Raw genomic sequence first — 21,301 nt, 5'->3', positions numbered from 1 at the left:
TATCAGCCTCAGCTGACCTGTGAAGCAAGGGCAGATGACACTTTCTGCAGCAAAGCAGTGAGGTGCCCTGAGGTTTAGGAAGAATCCACAGGGAACCCCATAGGGACTCAAGCAGTTGACCCCTCCCCCAACCCCCTGCATCTCCCATGGTTGCTATGATAATAGCATTGCTAGCACATGTCTTCAAGTTACTCCAGGCCTGTAATTCACACCAGATCAAGCCAGGTTGAAGGATGAAGATGGATTCTGATGTGGAGCTTTCTAGGTTAATGTCCTCCGGGTAGAACATGTGGGTAGTTTTTCTGGCCTGTTAAAGTGATGTTGAAGATGAGCTTTATAGCTAAAAATGACCAAGAGGGCAGCTTCAAGGTGCTCTGTCACGAGTGGCAGGGAGAGGGACACAGTTCCATGCTGTCACTTGGAGCAACCTAAGGATCTCTTCTCCCATTTAGGAAAAATATCAAGGCAGATCCTTAACTTTACAGTGAAAAGAAATGTCAGGATCAGGCATTAATAAAGCAGAGTCAGAAGTTTGCCACAGGGAATTTTTATCCTGGGTTTAAGCAGCAAGGGTTTAATAGAGAGGCTCTTATGGAAAGAGTAAGACATACCCATATGTGGGTAGGTGCTTTTCATGAGTCACACACTTTAATGTGTGACTTTAATATGACAATAATCATATATGTGATATGTTGAGTTCTGAAGCAGTTTATCTTCCAAGGGTCACTGTGAAAATTAAACAAAATTTAAAAAACTGGTTCCAGGGTATATTGGACAAAGTGTGTGTGTGTGTGTGTGTGTGTGTGTGTGTGTGTGTGTGTGCGCGCGCGCGCTATCTTATCTGTTTACCAGTCTTCTTTGTGAGATTTCCAGAAAACTCAGGTCATAGATGTTCAGGGGATATACCTGGGTTTTTTTTTACCTCCATTTTAATATTACTATTTGAAAATATCTTTATGTAAAATTAATATTGTTGGACTTCCTGCTCAGAATGGGAGACATGCTGGACTCAAAAGCCCAGGAATTACACAGTTTTGAGGGAAGAAGGTATCCCAAACGAAGGGTATCCTGAGACAAGGGAGCCCAGGAACTACATAGCTTTGAGAGGAAGTCTCCTCAGCAGAGAACTTGCAGCTCTTAGGGGAAGGTATCCCCAGCGGGCCTGAGGGGCTGAGGGGCTGAGGGGCTGAGGGGCTGAGGGGCTGAGGGGCTGAGGGGCTGAGGGGCTGAGGGGCTGAGGGGCTGAGGGGCTGAGAAGGCTCAGCCCTACTCCACTTCTTCCTTCCTCTCTTCATTGCCTCTGGGCTTCTTCCGATGAGAGAGTCATACCAGGCAACAAACTGTCTCTGATCCCTGAGAGGACAGCAGGGAACTGAGCAGACACAGCCTTTATATAGGTCTTGTGTGGTGGGGTTTTCTAAGGCCAAAATTTCCAAAGTGAGGATTGGTGGGATTGCAAGTCCTGGGCTTGGGGAAGCTTGGGGATTGGTAGGTTTTCCTGTTTAGACTTTTCACCTAAAATTAGCATAATCTGGGTGGGGTCCTATTGAGGGGCTGGAGATGACTTTGGTGGCAGTTACTGAGGCTGGAAATGGCATTATGACAGTTAGGGGAGGCTCAGGGAAGGGCCTGGCCACCTTCCTGCCTTGAGGGTTTAAAAAGTTTACAAAGTATACAAAGTTTACAGGGGGCGTCCAGGGCAGGGAGTGCCTTCCCTGAGTGGTGTGAATAGCCAGCATCTCTATATGCTGAGATTCTTGGTTCTTTGCTAGCAAAAGACTTTAACCAGACTCTAAAATGAGAGGCTCCCTTTCCCTTCTCATATGCTCCCTCAAAAATGTCCATGTCTTTTCATCTTGCCTTAGTCCCAGTGACATTCATTAAAGTGGTCAGCCACAAATATATTTGGTCTTATGAGCTCATTGATGATAGATTAAAGAGGATCAACCTCTATTGAACATGTGTTGGAGTAGTCCTTCACTCTTGGAAGATGTCACCACAGTTTTTGTGAAGGGTGCATCTGCTGGGGCTAGGTGTGAGGACCTTAGTTCAAGCCCAGCAGCCACTTGAGAAGCTGGGCATCCTTGCATTGACTTTTATAAACTGCTTCTGGGAAAGCAGAGACAGGAGGACCCCTGGGGCTTTGGGGGGGCAGCCAGTTTAGCCTAATTGATGAGTGTCAGGTCCCAGTGAGTGACCCTGTTTAAAAAAATCAAGGTAAATGGCTCCTGAGGAATTACATCTGAGGTCTACACATACACACACTAAATAAAATAATTTAAAAATGTTAAGTATTTGGTCACCGCCAGCAGGATAGAGGTCTGTCCTCCCTGTGACACAAACCTTGATGATGACTTGGCTGTGGCACTCTAGAATGAGCACTCACATAAACTGAAGCTAGGCAGACTAGGCTCTGCCATGCTTTCAGTGCATGTCCTTGGACAGTGGCTCCTAGGATCTGTGGTGACTGTTGTACCAGTGAGGGTTGTGAGGACCCAGCAGTGACACACAAGCTCACTGCCTACACGTGGGCATCATCCCTCCTTGGTCTCCTTGGGTTCCGCTCATCAGGGAACCAGAATTCCTTGAGACGTCATGAAAGGATTCTGAAGTCAGTGAGAGATGCTGATCCCTCCCACCCTCCCACCCCCACCCCCAATGAAAGCCCCTAGATACTCACCATCTGCATTGGAACCTTGAGAAATGGTATCTAAGGCTTAAAAATAGGACTGGAGAGGTGAAGGAGACGAGGAAGAACACTGTGTTCTTTAAAACCAGGCAGTGCTTCTTCAATCGTGGAAATGTGGTTTGTTTGATTTTTGGTTTTGGGTTTGGGTTTTTTTTTTTTTCCCAGTCTTTATTCAGTTGCTCAATGTCACATAAAGAAAGCCTGAGGGTGACCGGTTGTCACTTTTCAGGTGGCTTGTAGGAATAGTCTCCCTCACACCTCTTTCTTCCCTGGAGAGGTCAATAGCATTTGAGTGAGGGGTCCCATTCCTTTTTCTTCATACTCTAGCACTTGAGGTCATTCTCTTTAATGTCTGCTAGACATTCAGCCAAGACAAGGAATGTCTATCCGTTAAAAAGTGGGCTTTTCTTAGCTAGTGGATGTAAAGGAATGTTCTAGAAAACAAATCAGCAAGATGCTTCCTATTGCTTTTCTCATAAGTTTGGTTCTGTTTGCTCTTAATGTTTTCTAAGTGTTGTTTTTCAACCTAGGCGCCACCCCCACCCCTTGTAGATGAATAAAGAGTTTGTACTTGGTAAAAAGGAATCACTCACTCCTAGGAAGGGGACAATTTAATAATAAGTATTATCAAATACTTGTGAACCATCAGGCATGCTCTGGACTCGGGGTTACTCAGTAATAAAGAGCACGCATGAGCAAGCATGCAGAGCCTTGGGAAAAGAGCAGTCTCTTCCTCAAGAAGACCTTGGGAGGGAAAAAAGGAATTTTCTGAGCAGGAGGGATCAGAAACAGCATCTAATGTCAAGATGAATGGACACACAGTTGTGCCTTCCGGACAGCTAGATTCCTAAGTCCACATCTATAAAGTACATATGCAAGATGATTCCTGCATCCCACGTTCCCATGAGTAATGAGTTAGAGCAAGTGGCGCAAAGGCAGCTGCCACCGTCTGGTCCTGAGCATTGGTCCCTGTCTGTCACTTCTCCTTGTTTTCACCTTTGCTGTATCATTCTAGGAGGGAAGAGAGTGGTGTTTTCCCTTACAAGCTAAACATCACTCTGGGGTCATGTGCTCTAAACATAGATTTTGACAGAGTCATGAACGCTAAAGCCTGCCTTCCATCTCGTCCATCTCGTACCTGCTTGGTGGGAGTTAGTGGCTAACGCTCTCATTTCCAAATGGTGCTGCTTTCAATTTCCTGCGCCCCCCTACCCCCAGCCCGGTCATATCTGTTTCTAGCGAGTTCTCTTGGCTCCCTCCTTATCCAAATGTAGCCAAGTTTGCTTACTTTCCCTCCTCCTTCCTCTCAAGTCTTTGTGGGGAATTCCCCACCTGAGGATGATCCATAAATTTTGTAACACTCCAGGGTCATCCACCTTTTGGGTTATATCTGCATGATGGCAGGCTGTAGAAACCTTAGGACAACTAGGCAGCTCAATGCCGTATTTGTGATTCTATAATTCTCATCTACTCCCTCCCCCACCCCCTCCCCTACCCCCGCCCCCGTCGTTGAATCTTCAGACTAACGATGTCAGTGAACTCTTTCCTGAGATGCTGCACAGCCATCCTAAATTTCCTCCCCATCCCTTGTATTCCTTTTTTTTTAATTAGGTATTTTCTTCATTTACATTTCCAATGCTATCCCAAAAGTCCCCCATACACTCTCCCCCACTCCCCTACCCACCCACTCCTACTTCTTGGCCCTGGCATTCCCCTGTACTGAGGCACATAAAGTTTGCAAGACCAATGGGCCTCTCTTTCCACTGATGGCCGACTAGGCCATCTTCTAATACATATGCAGCTAGAGACACGAGCTCCGGGGGGTACTNGTTAGTTCATATTGTTGTTCCACCTATAGCGTTGCAGATCCCTTTAGCTCCTTGGGTACTTTCTCTAGCTCCTCCATTGGGGGCCCAGTGATCCACATGAAACTCAAGAAGAATGCAGACCAAAGTGTGGACACTTTGCCCCTTCTTAGAATTGGGAACAAAACACCCATGGAAGGAGTTACAGAGACAACATTTGGAGCTGAGATGAAAGGATGGACCATCTAGAGACTGCCATACCCGGGGATCCATCCCATAATCAGCCTCCAAACGCTGACACCATTGCAAATACACTAGCAAGATTTTGCTGAAAGGACCCTGATATAGCTGTCTCTTGTGAGGCTATGCCGGGGCCTAGCAAACATAGAAGTGGATGCTCACAGTCAGCTATTGGATGGATCACAGGGCCTTGTATTCTTAATAATATCCAGCACAGCATTGAAATCTTCAAGACACTCCCCTAGGCATGTTGGGGGTGTGAGCCAATGACCTACAGCTTTTTCTCTGTTGATTCATCCTTGTTTTTTTTTCTAACTTTTAAATTTTTTACTTCCCTAATATTATTCCCTCGATTTTTAAACCCACTACAGCATACATCAGTGGCTGATTTTTTTAAAAAAAAACTACTCTCCTCTTTTGTTTCTTTCTGTATCAATAGCACATGTTGTTGGGCCTTTTTCCAATTGTCTGACATTCCCCTGAGTGTAAGGCAGATTTTCAGAAATAATTATTCATTTTTACTACACCATTGTTCGGTAAGCATATTAGTTAAATTCTTGTGCTCCCTGGGGGCCCGTGTCATCTGGGCCAGCTGATTTATGTGTCCTCATGCTTGCCAAATATTTCTTTACCTAGTTTTTAGTCCAAACTTATCTAAGCAGGTTCATAAGTCTCCTGATTTCTCTGTGTGTACTTCTAAAGAATTTATTTTGGGGGGTGGGGGGGATAAATTTCCATTTCAATATTTGTCCCTTTTACTTGTAAGTCATTGTCCTTGCAAGCTGCTTGACCTGATTTGTTTATGACGCGAAGTGAGCTTCCCAGTTTTTCCAGCTGTTCCTAGATCGATGCTTTGTTCCCACTCCTGAGGTTTTTGTTGTTTGTTGTTTGTTTATTTGTTTGTTTGTTTTCTTCTCTCTGCAGAGCTTCATTGATATAGGCCATGGTCCTGGCTTCTTACTCTTCTTGCCTCTACTTTGCCAAACTATTTGGTGATCCTAAGGGTTTCTGACATATGACTGGAGAGGTGCCTGCTCTTTGCACTTGATATAAACACTTCAAAACCAGAATGAAACAAGAAACATGAGCTATAAATTTCTTTTTGCAAAGAAAGAGCGATGGAATTTGCTGATCAGATCTGCTTCACAGAAACTTCTAAGTCTCGCAAAGCAAACTACTCCCCTATGGGAATAGTTTGGCACTTATATTTACCCTTCCTCAGAGAATAACTATTCAACCCAACCTTGTTTTAGAGGTTTTTTTGTTTGTTTCTCCCAAGGCCTGGCTAAGTCAGCATGGATTTAGAGAGCACTTTGCTGAACTTGACCCAGTTGCTAACGGTGTACTAATGTGCTTAGTGCCTCTATCTCCCCACTAGGGAGTCCTGAAATCATAGAACATGGTCTTTTGACGTTTGTTTTTAGAATCAAGTCCAATGCTCTTATTTTACTCAAGACAAATGTTTGACCCTATCACACGAGGACATTCCAATCTGTAACTGCTCTTGCCAGTGACCCCTCCCATAGACAACTTTGTTTACACTGCAGTAACTTGTAGGCCTAACAGGCTGCTCTGTCAAGGTGGAGTGACCCTCAATTTAGGGTTTGGTGTGGCTGTGTGTCCAGATGAGCGTTCATTGTCACTTGTTGTTAGTGAGAACAGGGTATTTGGTATATTTCGTTTTTCTTTATTCAGACAGCCTTTGGCTTAGTGTTAGTGCCCAGAGTAAAAGCTGTTGGAGCAAAGGAAATTACTAAATGTCTGCCTCTAACTACAAGGCCAGGGTAACTTGTGCAGTGAGTGTCTCAAGCAGGCACAGTGAAACTTAAATACTAATTACTGTCAGTCATGAAGAAGGAGAAGAGTAACCTTGCTGTGCTGGGTACCCTAGCAGATTGCAAGAAGCCACTGGCCCTGTCTGGACGACCACTTTAAAGGTTCACAATAGGCAATGGCTTTGATTGGGAGGGTTTTGATGCCAACAGTTCTGGTGTGTGTGTGTGTGTGTGCTGTGGTGGTGTGTGTGTGTGTGTTATGTGTGTATATTTGTGTTCTTGGAATATGTCAGAAGAGAGGTTAAACTCGAATTAGAGCTGAATTACTTTCTGCAGATAAGTGATTACTCAGGAATTGTCTTCATGTAACTAAAGAAGAAATTTTGGATCCGTAAACAAATCACTTGAAAGGAAGACTTAGAGAATATCTGAGACACTTATCACCCCTAGATATTTCAATGAGCAAATACCTTGAAACTCCACTATTCTTTTTACTGAAAGATATTAAAAACAATTTTCATACTTGTCAGGACTAGAAGCTGAGAAAACATTGGGGGAATCTTCTGGGAAGGGGACACGTGGACATTTGTCTAGTTCAGATCACAACCTTGGGCATTTGGTGGCTTCATTTGGAAGGAGCCTGTGTGGGCTTGTTGGTAACCAGAGGAACCCTTGATCCATGTGTTTGCTGTAAATCACCATGTCTCCTTTGATGTAGCATTTGACTGCCCGTTGACCAGACTGTAATCGGGGAATCTCACTTACTAAAGACAAAACAAAAAGCAAACTTTAAAACTTCCTATGCCCTTGGACCTCCCCGTGCTTTCGATGGGCCCAGGTTGATTTAGTCTCCTTCCTGGACCTGCTTCAGGCAGTCAGATCTCCTGGACTTGGCCATGTAAGACTGTCTGGACTTGAAGGTTCATCAGCTGTTTGGCTCACTCCTCCTGATTACTTCCAGAAGTTGCTGCACACACTGTCCCTGTTGAGGGTCTTCAATGACCTTTTCTTCCCTCCCACTCCATTCTACAAGGGCTCTTGTTCCCAAGTGTTCTTGTTTAGCCTTTCCTGGCCATGAAAAGAATGAGACTGGACACTAATGGCCACTGCATTTGAATCGTTGTGTGGTGTCCCCAGTGAGCTGAACACCTGTGCATCTGAAGGCTCATTCAATCATAGCTTTTGAGTCCCAGATGCATCAAGGGGAGACCAGGGCAGCATGGGGGAAGAGGTTTGAACCAAACCGCCACGTACTCTGTCACCGTCTGGAGCCTCTAACAGAACAGGGTAATTGACTCTGATTTTTATTAAATGTAGAGCTAACTCAAGATTAATTGGACCTGAAGTACAGCTAAGCGTTTGTTTTTACAGAGATGAACCCTGATTCATACAGACGAGTGAGGGGGTCCCTTACCCTGCTTGCATTATGCTTGCCTCCTCCCTGACTTCTGGAGTCTGTGAACCCTGAACTTGGCAGAAGTCTTTGAGGTAAAAAGCCGGAGCAGATTTTTTTTGTGAAAACCTGGCCCTCAGACTTGCCAAAATGGTCCCACTGAGCAGAGGGCTCTCCTGGCCAGCTTGTTCAGAGGAGTGAGGCCCTACCCATGGGTCCCCTCCCTGTGTTCTGGGTTCTATGCTTGGGAATGACTTTTAGTGTTTTTGTAATTACCAATCTTTTTGAAATAAGACATTAGTATTTAGCCAGTGGAAGATTGAATTGTTATGCACATTTGTTTACATGCTTTGGCTCTTCTATTTCCTATTCAATAAGAGAAGGATTAAGAAAAGCAGGTATTGTCAGTAAACGATCCGCCCAGCCTTAGGACAATAGGTCCTGTCTGGGTTGCACGGGACCAGTTTACCCCAGTCCCAGCCTCCCTATACCACTGTTGGAAAGAGGAAGCTGACAGAGTAGATCGGGTATTTATGAAGGAGGAGTGATACGCAATGGAAATTATTTTCTCTGTTGCCAATCATGTGTGTCCCTTTTCCTGGCTGGCTTGCAGGGTATGGTGGAACTTAGGGTGTAGACCAGGCACAGGTAGAGAGATAACCAAGAGGGGGGAAGTGCTCAGAGCTGCCTTCTGTGCTGCTCCATCAGGAGCCTCGTGAGTCTGGCACAAGAGCCCAATGATTGGTACACAATTAGGCTAGCATAATTGTGTGGAGAGGTGGATGGAAAGAATGCTAGAAGAACATGTGCAATGAGCCAGCCCGTGCTATGCAATTGCTTAAGATAAAAGGGACTAGTAATACCAATGTATCCGAAGCTGTGTTCTGGGTTCACTGAGAGAAGCACTGTAGCCCCGTCCCTCCCTTCCCCTCAGATGGAGGTGCCAGTCGGTTAAAAACTGTTGGACCGGAGGCAATCTCATACTTGGGCATCAAGGGTGCTGTTTGCTATCTCAAATCATAGGAATGTTGGTAATTACTCTGTAATTCATCTGAGATTAACTCCATCCCTTAGTCAGTGTTCTAGTGCTGTGAAGAGACACCATGACCATGGTGGCCCTTGTCAAGGAAAGGATTTAATTGGAGCTCGCCTATAGTTTTATAGGTTACATTCATTATCATCATGGTGGAAAGCATGAGGTAAAAGAGCAGACATGGTGTGGGAGGAGCTGAGGGTTCTGTATCAGGATCCACAGGTAGCAGGAGAGCCTCTGGGCCTGGTTTGGGCTTCTGAAAACCTCAAAGCTCATCCCAGTGACACACTTCCTCCAACAAGGTCACACTTCCTCATCCTTTCAAATAGAGCCACTACCTGTATTCAGATCTGTGAGCCTAGGGGTGGGGGAGGGGGAGGGGCATTCTCCTTCAAAGCACCACACTCCATAAAAACTACCTTTAAATAAAAACGTCTACCTTCAGCATCTGTTTTAAAGACAAATCAACTTTGACACGAGACTCAGTTTACCTTCTCTACTCACCGCCCTTGACTCAAGATGAGAGGAAAGTCTTCACCTAACTGCATGCCTGGTGCTGTTTAGTGAAGTCATGAACAAACGGGTGGATTTTCCTGAGTGATTAGAAAATGACTGCTAGCTGCATGTTAAAGATATTTGGATTTTGCTACCACAGGAAAATATATATTATTTATACTCTCCATATAAAGACCCTGTAGCTCGAGCAGAAATTCCACACAGATGCTATATCATACCATAATAAATGTAATTTATCCCAGGTTTTGTGTTGTTGTTTAGCCAAGTCAATGCCTCATTAGGTGCAGAATTAAGAGGATTAGAGCCAACTAATGATAGAGACCCAAAGGAATGATTTATTGCGAACATGCACGAGCTCCATATGGCTCTGGAGAGGCATTGAGAACACTTGCTCAAGGACACCAGTCACAAAAACATTTGCAGATTTCTTTACAGAACGTTTGCTTGGGAATGGGAGCCCCAGACTGGAAATGGAGCAGCCTTGAGATCTGATCCAGCGCTGGTACATCTGGGCTGCCAAACACATTTTTATAATTTGCTGCTTCTATATAGCACATTGTGTTCCAGGGTAAAGGTCAGGGAGAACGATGAAAGCTTGGTTGTAAGGACTGCGGGTGGCTTGGGTACTATTCCATTCAGTACTTCTAGGTACTCTGCTGTTCCCTGGGGGACAGGATCGGTGGCTGTGGCCTCTGTGTCAGAGTGTTCTTTATGAGACGAGGCATCTGTGTAGGTGATGGGTAGCTTCAGTCTTGGGAAGATGCTATGTGGTGGTTGTCATTTCCCTTGGGGTCTTCAGTAAACACTTGCTTCATTTATACCTGACCATGGGCATCCGATTCTTCGTGGTCAGGCAAGGAAAACCATGCCATTCTGTTATTATGGTACAACCAATAAAACCCATGATAAGTCAGCAACGGAGCATTGAAAGTACTTATTAAAGTCAGGGAGGAAAAGTTCAGGTCAGGATCAAGTGGTTAAGCCATAAGGCTTGCAGTTGGTGGGGTTCTGAAAACCTCAGAGTACTGACCCTCACTGGATACAGCACTCTAGAATCTGAGCTCTCCCATAGGGAAAATGGAGTGATCATTCTCTTGGCAACAGTTATCAGGTGCTGTGATACCAAAGACAGGCACAGGCAGTTCCAGCCCTATGGGAGTGAGCTGAGACAGCAGCAAGTGAATGTGATAGAAGAGAGAGCCAGGGAGGGCCTGGGAAGTGAGAGAGGGGAGGTTGGGTAGGAAGGACTTGGCTTGTATGTAAAACTGGGTTTGGGAACCTGTCTGGGGGATCCAAAACCAACTATCTAAAGATACCTGACTCATGTCCCTGGTTTTTCATTCCCCCCCCCCACACACACACCCAACTCATGTCTCTGGTTCATTCCCTTGTACACACACACACACACCTCCTTCCCACCAGTATCAAAGGATTGCAATGGTTTTCATAAGTGATGGTAACACTCATCTCTCAAAGCACCAACAGAGTGTTGTAGAGTATTAGTAGACTATAATGATAAAATATGAAATAATGTTCAACTTCGTGTCAGGATAATAAGTTGATTCTTTTGATTAGCCCAGTACCTCCTGTGTCCTTGTAAATAAAAAGACTGGAATATTTGGTTTAACCTTTAATCACTGCGGCAACACCAGCATGTAGGTTAAATGTCTTAGAAATATAACATTTCAGGAGAAAGGCAGTGATTACAGTAGAATTTGTAAAACTTGCAAGAGGAGTCAGCAAAAAGAGCAACCCAAACTTTGTGTACCTTAAAAAAGAAAGAAAGAAAGAAAGAAAAACAAAACAAAAAAACCTTACAATCCGATGCATAAAGAAAAGTTTACTCTGCGTCTCTTCCTATTTCTTTTAGCCATGAGGATTTTTATAACTGTTTCAAGAAAATGATAAGCAACCTCCACCCCCACAGGCCTCAGAACCACAAGAAAACGTCGTCACTTGCTCAGGTTGCTGCTTCTGGTTTCCCTCCTTCCACCTTCCATCTTCCACCTGCAAGGGAATTGATTCTTCCCATGGCAGTTCCTTAAAAGACCCTTTCCCGGGCATCTCTCAACTGTACCAAGTTAGACAGGTCCTGTGGAGTGACGAGCAAGGACATTGGGGCTCTGCAAATATCCAGCTTGTGAGGAGAGGAGAGACAGGCAGGCAGGCAGACAGACAGACGACTAAGACTACAGAAGCATTTCTTGGCTTGTTACTCCTGAGCCATAGCAGATATGATAGCAGGGTTTCTGCTAAACCCTGTCACGTGTCCTGTTCCACTGTGTGCCGTGGAGTAGAAATTCATGTCTACAAATCCCCCACTTCCTATCCATTATCAGCTTACAACAATCATAGTTGAAAACACGGTGCCCTTGAAAGGAGGCCTTAAACTCTTCCAAGCTGTATCTGCAAAGCTGCCACAGCTCTGGAGACATAACTGGCAGTGAGGGTGACATGTCTGAGCTCTGACCTTTCTGCTCTGGGTGACTCACTCACCTACCCAGTCCCAGAGCTCCATGGTGCCTTTGTTAAGGGTTGCTGGACCTGTCTTCACAAATGATGCTTTTGGTACATCTGTAAGCATATCCACTACCTTCACCTTCACTACCCTTCCTGTCTGATCTCTGGACTGGATACCAAGACATGTACAGAATTCTCAAGTCAATGCCCATCAAGATTGTCTGGGGAACTTGTTAAAAGCACAAATACTATGAGGTATCACTGGCGGATACAGAGCTGCAGTACAGTTATGAGGACTGGGGCGTTTGGATCCACTCAATCCAAGAATCCATGCAAAGGCCAGGCAGTCATGGTGGCCTCCATAATCACAAGGCTTGGAAGGCAGAGACAGGATCACCAGAACAAGTTGGCTAGTTATGCCTGGTCTGATCTGTATCCTCTGGGTTCAGTTGTGAGGGGTACTGCCTCAATAAACAAGTGGAGAGTGATCAAGACCCCGATATCAACTTCAGGTTTCCACATGCAACACATGAATGTGATTAGGCTTGTACATACAAGCCATACAAAAACAGAAGCCCACAGGTTGCAGACGATATCTCCCACAGAGAAGCCATCTACTGAACTATTGACATTTTGGTCCTGATGCTCTTCTGCTGTGGGACCGACCTGTAGATGATGCGTAGCATCCCTGGTCTCATCCGCTACCCTCTGAGTTGTGACAAATCAAAAATGTCCCCAGACACTGTCGGATGGCCCTTGGGGTGGGGGTGGGGGTAACAGAGCCTTGGTTGAGAACCACTGTGTTTGGGATTCTCATTCCTGAAAAGAAAGTAGGGGCCTGGCTTCTGTTTTCACAAGCTTTCCAGGAAATCTGGCTCCTTTGAGCATCCAGCAAAGCTTTATCTTCCCTTTCAATGGCGCTTACACCCCAACCCGGGTTCCCTGGCCACCTAGAGGGTCAACAGCTATCCTAAGGTACACTGGACAGTTCTTCCTTCCAGAGCCCAGGCCCTCTGTGCTGGCTAAAAGGCATTAGCCTGCCAGTAAACAACACCAGGCTGTCTGCCCCTGTGGCCAAGACTCATGTAGCTAGAAAACATAGGTGCTTAATGACATGGACTTGATAAAAGGCTCCTTTTGGAGGTAATGTCCCAGTTGACACTGTGTGACCTCAGGAGAACTGCAGGTATCAGCTCCCCTGTTGGGACTTTTGGCCCTGAAGTGGCAGAAGCATCTGTCTGGCCCAGGGATGAGTAGGCTGTCTGATCTTTTCCCCAGCACCCTTCTATCCTAGGGAACCCAGGCCCTAGAGAATTGGAACGTGACGTGCACACACGTGTGACTCAAATGCTTTCGGGAATTCTGTTGTTTAGTCTGTCTCCTGTGGTTGCAACTTCCTCTCCAAGGGTTCGGACTGGGAACATTCTTTTCCAACTGGCATGAGTAGAATTTCCTATGGGCGTCACAAAGTGCTGGACTTAGAAAGGCTGTTCTGTTCAGCAGGGAAGAGCGTTCCCTGCCACTCTTCACTGAATATGCATATTTTGTTTAAAAGCACCTTGGCTGCAAGTCTTCCGCTCTATGGGGGCCCCTTGGCCCTTCCAGCTTTTGGAGGTAGCAATCTTCGTAAACACTGCACATGTTGATGATGGTATGTGTGTCTTCAACTCACCCCTCTCTTAAGCATACAAGCCACTGAGTTACAATTATATTAAGAAGTAATGGTACCTTTTTTTTGATTCTCATTGGAGGAGCAGATAGTCCCCTTGGGGACACATCTTCTGTCTTGTCTATGTCTTTATAATAGTGACTCTTCTTTATCCAAAAGAGAAACCGAGGCAAAAAGTGTTTTCTATTCTGCCAAGCAATCACATCGTGTCTCCCCCCACCTCGTCAATGTTCCTGGAGAGAAATAAATAGAGCTCCAGAGTGTTGCGATGGAATGGAGTGCACCAACACCCGAAGATCTCAGGGTCCTAAGATCCCTCTTAGAACTCCGAGCGCTCATTGTGGCCGAACGTCAAGAAAAACGAAGTGCAGAAGAAATTGTGGCTTACCCGCAGCATGGCTCAAGTGTACAGCAAATGTGGAGTTTCTCAGTCACACGCTGGATCCTGTCCTCAGTTTACAGGATGATATGTGTCCGTTGCTCACCCCGTCCATTCTCCCCAAGCTTGTATGTTTACAAGGTGGAGACACATCAGAGCAGGCAGGGCATAACAGCTAGTTGTCAGCTAAAATAATTTACACAGAAAATATTCCCTAAGCTAAATATTGTCCCAACCGATGTCTTAGTGTTCCTTGTCAAGAAAGCTGTGGTGACAGTCATGAAAGGGGCACATGGCTGAACCAAGCTGAGTCATAAATCTTGACATTATTAGGGACAGTAAAGACTGTCTAGAGCAAATTTAAATTAAGTGGTTTACTTAAGAGAATACAATCAGATAAGCAGAACAGGGACAGGTAGCATTTCTTCTTGATATATTTTATTTTGGAGTTTTTGAGACAGGGTCTCTTATAGTCTAGGATGGACTTGAACTTGCTGTGTGGCTGAGGGTGACCTTGAACCCCTGACCTTTGTAATGCTTTCTGCCAAGAGCTAAGATTAGAGGCATGTGCCACCATGCCTAGCTTTCCTGCAGAATTTTTAAAATAGCAACTACATTTGTGACTATAAATGCCTGTATGAAACTTTGTTTCTTACAATTCTTATTTATTGCTAAGCATTCTGACCTCATTTTATGCTATTTCTAAATATGATTTTAATTTATTAGCATAGAATTTTTTAAACATTATGTAGAGAATCATATAAAGAACCCCCCCAATGGATTCATCGTCCAGTTTTGATAACTATCATCATTTTATAATTTTATTGGACCCCCTTGTCCTGCCCTTTGGCTGTGGCATTTTAAAATACATTCCCGATTCTATAGAACTTTACTCCAAACACTTTAACAAAAACATGCACCTTAATCCCAGTGCTTGGGAGGCAGAGGCAGGCAGATCTCTGAGTTCCAGGCCAACCTGATCTATAAAGTGAGTTCCAGGACGGCTAGGCCTAAACAGAGAAACCCTGTCTTGAAAAAACCAGGAAAAAGTACCTGGTTTTAGCCTGGTGCAATAGTGTTCATCCTTGAGGGTATGTAACTAATGGGCCTATAGCATAGCCCTAGGACAAGCAGCATTTATTGAGACGTGTGACTGCCATTTTTAGCATTTCTAGTGTTTTAAAATAATGAACTTTTTTTCAAGTGTCCAAGCTTTAGGCTTGATTTTTAAAGTAGAAATACTGATTCAGATACACACACACACACACACAGACACACATTGTGTGTGTGTCTGTGTGTGTGTGTGTGTGTGTGTGTGTGTGTATGATTGGACCCAATAAATATGCTAAGTCTCTTCCAAAACTGCATGCTGCTATTTTGAGTTTTGTGAGAAGTGTTTCAGTGGAGGCACCGGCTCCATTCATGGATATGAACGTTTCTGACTTCATACATGGAAGGATGTCCTCTGTGTCATTAATTCCAACATCGCACTGCTTTGGTTACAAGTGAGCCAGACAAGGTGGCACTTTAGTTTTATTTATTATGTTCATTATTGACATTTTTCTTTCAATTTCATTCATGATTTTTTTCTCTCTCTCTCCTCCCACCCCCCTGTGTGTGTGTGTATGTGTGTGTGTTTGTGTGTGTATATATATATGTGTGTGTGTGTGTGTGTATCTATATATATATATCTATATATGTATATATCTATATCTATATATATCTATATCTTATTTCATGTGTCTGAGTCTTTTGCCCGTATGTATGTCTGTTCACCAAGCCCCTGCCTAGCGCCCTGGGCTCAGCAGAGGGTGCTGGATCCTCTGGAACTGGGGTTATGGGTAGTTGCAAGGTTCCATGTGGGTGCCGGGAACTGATAACTGCTGAGTCAAATCTCCAGCCCTTCTTTCTGTGTAATTTCACGTGTCACCTAAAGACAACGTTAAGGAATGCGCTTACCCAGATATCTATAGCTACTCTTCCCTAATGCAACTGTTACTTGCCAGTATGAAGACAAACATCTTTACATAATTGCAGTCAGCTTAGGACCCATTTGGGGGGTGTCAAGTGTTGTATCTATTCTGTCAAACAGCCTTGCTCCTGGCCTTTCTTTGAAGCATGCATACGAAAGTCTGAAAAATATAAAGTGTTTTCTCCTGGTCTTGGCTGCGTTCATAGGCCTCATGTTAACTGCATGGATGAAAGAAGCCAGTCAGACTTGTGTCCTTTGGATGGTGTGTGTCCCCTTCCTTAGCTGGACACCATGTCCTTGTCTCTGGACCACAGCTACTGAGTTAGGTGAACCCTGGCTCAGCCCCTCCATAGGGGAATTTCCTTCTGGTGGGGCTGTGCCATAGAAGTTAGGATTCCTATCACCACTACCCTTGGGTTCTGCCATGCTACCATCACCCTACACACGGTAATAAGAGCCATGTCTGCTTTGCCTCCCGTGTCCCTGCATCTGTCCCTGCCAACAGGGTCAGGTACTCCCCCAGCACTGTTGTTTCCCGTTGACTTTTGTTTTCTTGTTTTCCCTGGGTATTATGACTCTACAGACATGGAAATGTATGGATGATAGTAAAGATAGTAGTTGAGTGGCTTTAATGGTCGATACCTTGTCCCGCTGTGCTTCGGAGACAGTGATCATTCTAGGTCTTTGGACCAAGGAACAGAGATGGGCATGGAAGAATTTTCCCTTTCTGCCACCATGCCAGTCAGATTCTGTTTTGTCTCATGAGCCCTGGTATGTAGTTGAAGGGCTCAATGCCTGTATGTATACTAGATAGTGTAAGCTCATTGGTGTTTCAGGTTTTCTTTTGTTTTACACACACACACACACACACACACTACCACTAAGCTCGCAAACAGACTGGCTCACACACTATAAATCCAGACATGACAGGCTCTTGGGATTCAGTCAGCTTGGCGGATATTGCTCACTCTCCGGGTCCTGCTTTCCTGAAGGCTGGCTGATTTTGCAGGCAGCCCCTTCCTATAAGTGAGACGTGCAGCTTTAGGCCTCTGTGTGCATAGAGTTTTGAATCTACAGGTTCAAATGCTAAAAGAATTTGAGAAGAGAACAGATGCAGAGTCTTTTCCTTTGTCGCCTGAACAATCTATTCTATTAGGACTTTTATATTGTAGATTACGAATAATCTAGAGACAATTTAACATATAGAAGGATGTCCACAGGTTAACCCCTCGGGGATGTTGAGGGAAGGCTGTGCATGACTCACCTCTGATGGACCTGATGGATCTGAGCTGGGTGGCCATCTTGCAGCAAATCCATTTGCTATGGATGCCCTGAGCATTGGGGAGATCCATGCTCTGCACACACACTCATCCCTGTCTTCACTCAGGTTAGACCAGTGTTGATCAGTTATCTGTTCTTACCAGGTTAGACCAGGCTATCCCTGCCTTCTAAAGATTCTGGAGGCACCAGAAATGAGTCTCCAATTCTGTGTTCTGGTGCCATTTTCTGAACTTCTTTTTGACACTTTCTCCCTTTGCCCTTCCTAACGTCAAGTGGACATTATCCCATTCCCGTCTACAGGGATAACTTATTGGCTGCAACTTGTGGGATTTTTTATTTTGTTTTGTTTTGTTTTTCTGTTTGGCTTTTTTCACTTACCATAACATTGGTTCCATCGATATCATCGCCAATAACAAACTTCATTCTGTTTATGGATAAATATGATTTCATATACATTCTATATATGTAAAAATGCTACATTCTTCTTCTGGGGAATTTGTAGTTATCAGTTAGTAAGCACCACTTAGAAAGCACGGCTTGTCCATAACCTTACAGCCTGGGAATCAGCAAGTTCTCTGAATGTATAGATATAAAGCCCTCCACCTAAACTTCTTATATTTGGAGTTATAAGCATTCTTGATTCACAAAGAGAGAAAGTCAGTGCCAAGGACACAGAGCTTAGTGCTTTGAATCCTGGTGATGTGTGTGGCACCTGGACACTCAGTGTGGGTTGAGTTTTTTGTTTGTTGGGTGGTGTTTTTGTTGGATTGGTCTTATTGCTGTGGCTGTGTTGTTTGATTTTGTTTGTTTTTAAGACATGTGACCTTGGCTGGCCTGGAATGATACACTCCTGAAGTTCAAAAGAAAAGACGAAAAGAAAACATAATGATTTCTGAATATCTGCATGAAATTGGTTCTAGCGCACACACATATGTACACATACATGCACACATACAGACACATGCATACATACACGAACAGGTACACATATACAGACACACTTAGACCACTTAGACAAACATAAACATAGACACACACACACATATACATATACACAGATACACACAGATACCACACATACATACAGGATAAGAAAGCCTGAGAATATTCAAGACCCTTATATGAAATGTGATAATGTTTCCCTATCACCTATAGACATCTTCCCATGTACTACTGTAAAAACATCTCTGGATTGCTGATTGTGTCTGATACAATGTAAATACTGTGTGATTAGTTTCACAGTATATTAGTTAGAGAATGATGACACATCAGGGAGAAAGCCCCCGCCCCCTTCAGTCCAGTTGCAACCACTTTTCTGCGTATTTTCCGTGTCTGCTTAGCTGCACCACTGATATGGAGTGTCCACTGTACTTTTGCCTAGAGTGAAACCTTCGGAACATGGTCTTTGAAGCCAGCAGTACAATTGTGTTGAGCAATTAAAAGGGACAGGGCATTCCCTGCATCCCACAGTCCCCTGCATCCGGAGAGTAGCTTTGGGTTCATGAAGTGGGACAGGCTGGCCCATGTGACCAGGGGCTGTTTCTCATCATGGCAGCTACAAAGTTGGGGGTTAACCCACACTATTTTCACCAGCCTCTTGGTCAATGGCTCTCATAGAGCTTTACAATCTTTTCCCAAGGGAGTCGTTCTGATGTCATAATCCACAGCCGTTGGTGTCTTTACTGCACACCAGGGACAGATGGCTTGATTGGTTGGTAATTCAGAGGCAAGAGCTCAGAATTACAAGACTAGTTCATAAGTAAACGCCATATTCACTGAGGTAGCAACCATGATTCATTTGACATCAACATGTAGAAGTTCTCTAGCCTAAATTCTGACACAAACATGGAAGTGGACACTCGGGAAAGTGTCCAGGGAGCAGTGCATCCTGGAACTCAATTTCTAGTTTATTCATGCCAGTGACAACAAGAAATTTTGATGGGTGTTACTCAGAAAATTGTTTCTTTCTTAAAGAGACTTCAGAGCATGGCATACACATGGGCTAGAGATGCAGTTGGTAGAGAGTTTGTCTAGCAGGTAGGGAGCCTTGCTTTGGTCACTAGCACTACATAAGCTGAGCATGGTGACACACACCTGTAATCCCAGCACTCGGGAGGTAAAGGCAGGGAGGTCTCAGTCATCCTTGGTTATATAGCACATTTGAGTACAGCCTGGGCTACACCAGAGCTTGCCTTTCCGTCCCCACCCCCAACATATCGTGGCACCAATATGCTTGCTAATGTCTGCTGGGTGTCTATCCTAATGACTGTATTGGATGTGCACATGTTCTAGGTTGGCAATACTCACTGTGACCGATGGACTGCTTCGCCTCCCGGTGTGATATTGCTGAGGTTGACTGTTCTCCTTTGAGGCCATATGGCTGCTTGGAATCTAGGGCTCGCTGCCGCCTTGCATTAGGAAACAGGATAACACCACACTGAGCGCCTGGGAAAAGGTCAAAATGCAAAGTCTGGCAAATGCAGATTACCTCCCTGCCACCGAGAGCCGAGAGCCCCCAAATCTAAGTTGCCCTATCAAAATCAGGAATCAACTGTCATCACATCTCCCTTAGGTAGCTTCCAGACAAATAACATCCATTTTGCAAAATGGAATGCCAGTCACCGAGTGATTATGTTGATTAAACAATAATTAGATGGGTACTGGCAATTTGCAGCATGCAATTTACAAATTGCTTCTTCTATCAAGAGACAGGGCACAGACTGGCACCGCTCAGGTAGTGTTTCCAGAAAGTGGATGTGAGCTCACAAAAGATTTCATTCTCAGGACCAGCAGTGCCCCTGCCTTCCCAACCCACAGCTCACCTCACACACCCCGCCCCTCCCCCAGCACCATCCCAGGCAGCAGCCCGGCCTGCCATGATTCCATCCAAGACAAACCTTCAAGTGACCTGGTTCACAGGAAGAGTAAGCAGTTTTGAGCCCCCAGAATAGCAGTTTCGGCATCTGACTGTCTGCCAGCCTGGTTGATAAGTCTCACCACATAGTTGATGATGGCCAGTGAACTTTGTTGACAAGGGACAAACATTTCTGGGATCTGTCAAAGTCATAACAGGGCTGGCCTGTTGCAGCCAGGACATCAGGATCTTTGATCTGCGTGGGCAGTCAGATACACTGGGATAGGCTGAAGCAGAGAGAGAGAGAGAGAGAGAGAGAGAGAGAGGCAGAGAGAGAGAGAGGCAGAGAGAGAGAGGTCACAAAGTGTTAAATCTCAGGCTTGAGTCCTCTGGATTTTCCAGTTCTGCTGTGGTATTTTATTAATCTGCTCTAAACTCCCCAGCCAGTGGATGCGTGCACCTCTTGCTATTATCCCAATGTTCTGGAGTCCCAAAAAGGAAGACACATGTACACAGCCTTACATCTTAAATAACCTTAAACAACTTAATGCCTGGGCCACTCCCTAACTCCACATGACTAAACATACACTTCTCTCCGATATTCCTGAGTTAATACCTACTAAATCTATATTTCATCTTTGTTGCCCTGGACCCTGCTGGGCAGCCCTCCTGGGGCTGCTTTCCCCTGTACCTACATGTCGACTGTCTCTCCCTCCTGCATCTTTCTGGCAAAGTCAGTCTCTCATGCCCTTGTCACAGTGGAATCCTCTCTTCCTACTTCCTTGGTCCCTTCCTAGGAATCCCAAAAGTCTTGCCTCTGTTTCCCTGCCCAGCCACTAGCTGCTGGCAACTTGATTGACCAGTCAAAAACCAACTGAGGACAGGGTCCCCATAATTAGCATGAGAACACAAGCCAATACACAGCCTTTTAAGTTGGGATAAGAGCAAAGCTTTTATGGAGTTGGGAAAATAAGAAGAGGGATCAGAGCGTACCCTAAGTAGCTTTGGTGGAGTTCTGAGGCCAAAAAAGCAGAGTGAGATTTTGTAAGTTATGTGAAGGGCTGGGGCTTCAAGGCTAAGAAGGGTAAACTATCTTCCCAGTACACAAAGCATTCTGGAAGCGTCAAGCCATGCAGACTCCACGTGTGTAGTCTGTGACTCCTCCCTTCCTTGTGAGTCAGTCTTCAGATCCAGTGCTCATTAGAAACAAGCATCCTTTGGCATGGGTAGAGCTG

The 21,301-nt window shown here is 44.9% G+C and overlaps 1 protein-coding gene and 1 long non-coding RNA gene across 6 annotated transcripts in view; one reads left to right on the top strand and one right to left on the bottom strand.

The window, feature by feature from the left end:
• Positions 1 to 21,301, top strand: part of Lnx1 (ligand of numb-protein X 1) — a 108,281-nt gene that overhangs the window by 36,094 nt on the left and 50,886 nt on the right. The gene's annotated exons all lie outside the window — the stretch shown is intronic.
• LOC110295302 lies at positions 13,761 to 20,279 on the bottom strand. The gene is made up of 3 exons (XR_002378040.2): positions 20,110 to 20,279; positions 19,520 to 19,657; positions 13,761 to 14,145 (listed from the first exon to the last, which is right to left on the bottom strand). It is a non-coding gene; the product is annotated as an uncharacterized LOC110295302 (long non-coding RNA).

Source organism: Mus caroli, chromosome 5 (assembly GCF_900094665.2).
Source record: "Mus caroli chromosome 5, CAROLI_EIJ_v1.1, whole genome shotgun sequence".
Lineage (NCBI taxonomy): Eukaryota > Metazoa > Chordata > Mammalia > Rodentia > Muridae > Mus > Mus caroli.
This window is presented reverse-complemented; position numbering and strand designations above follow the sequence as displayed.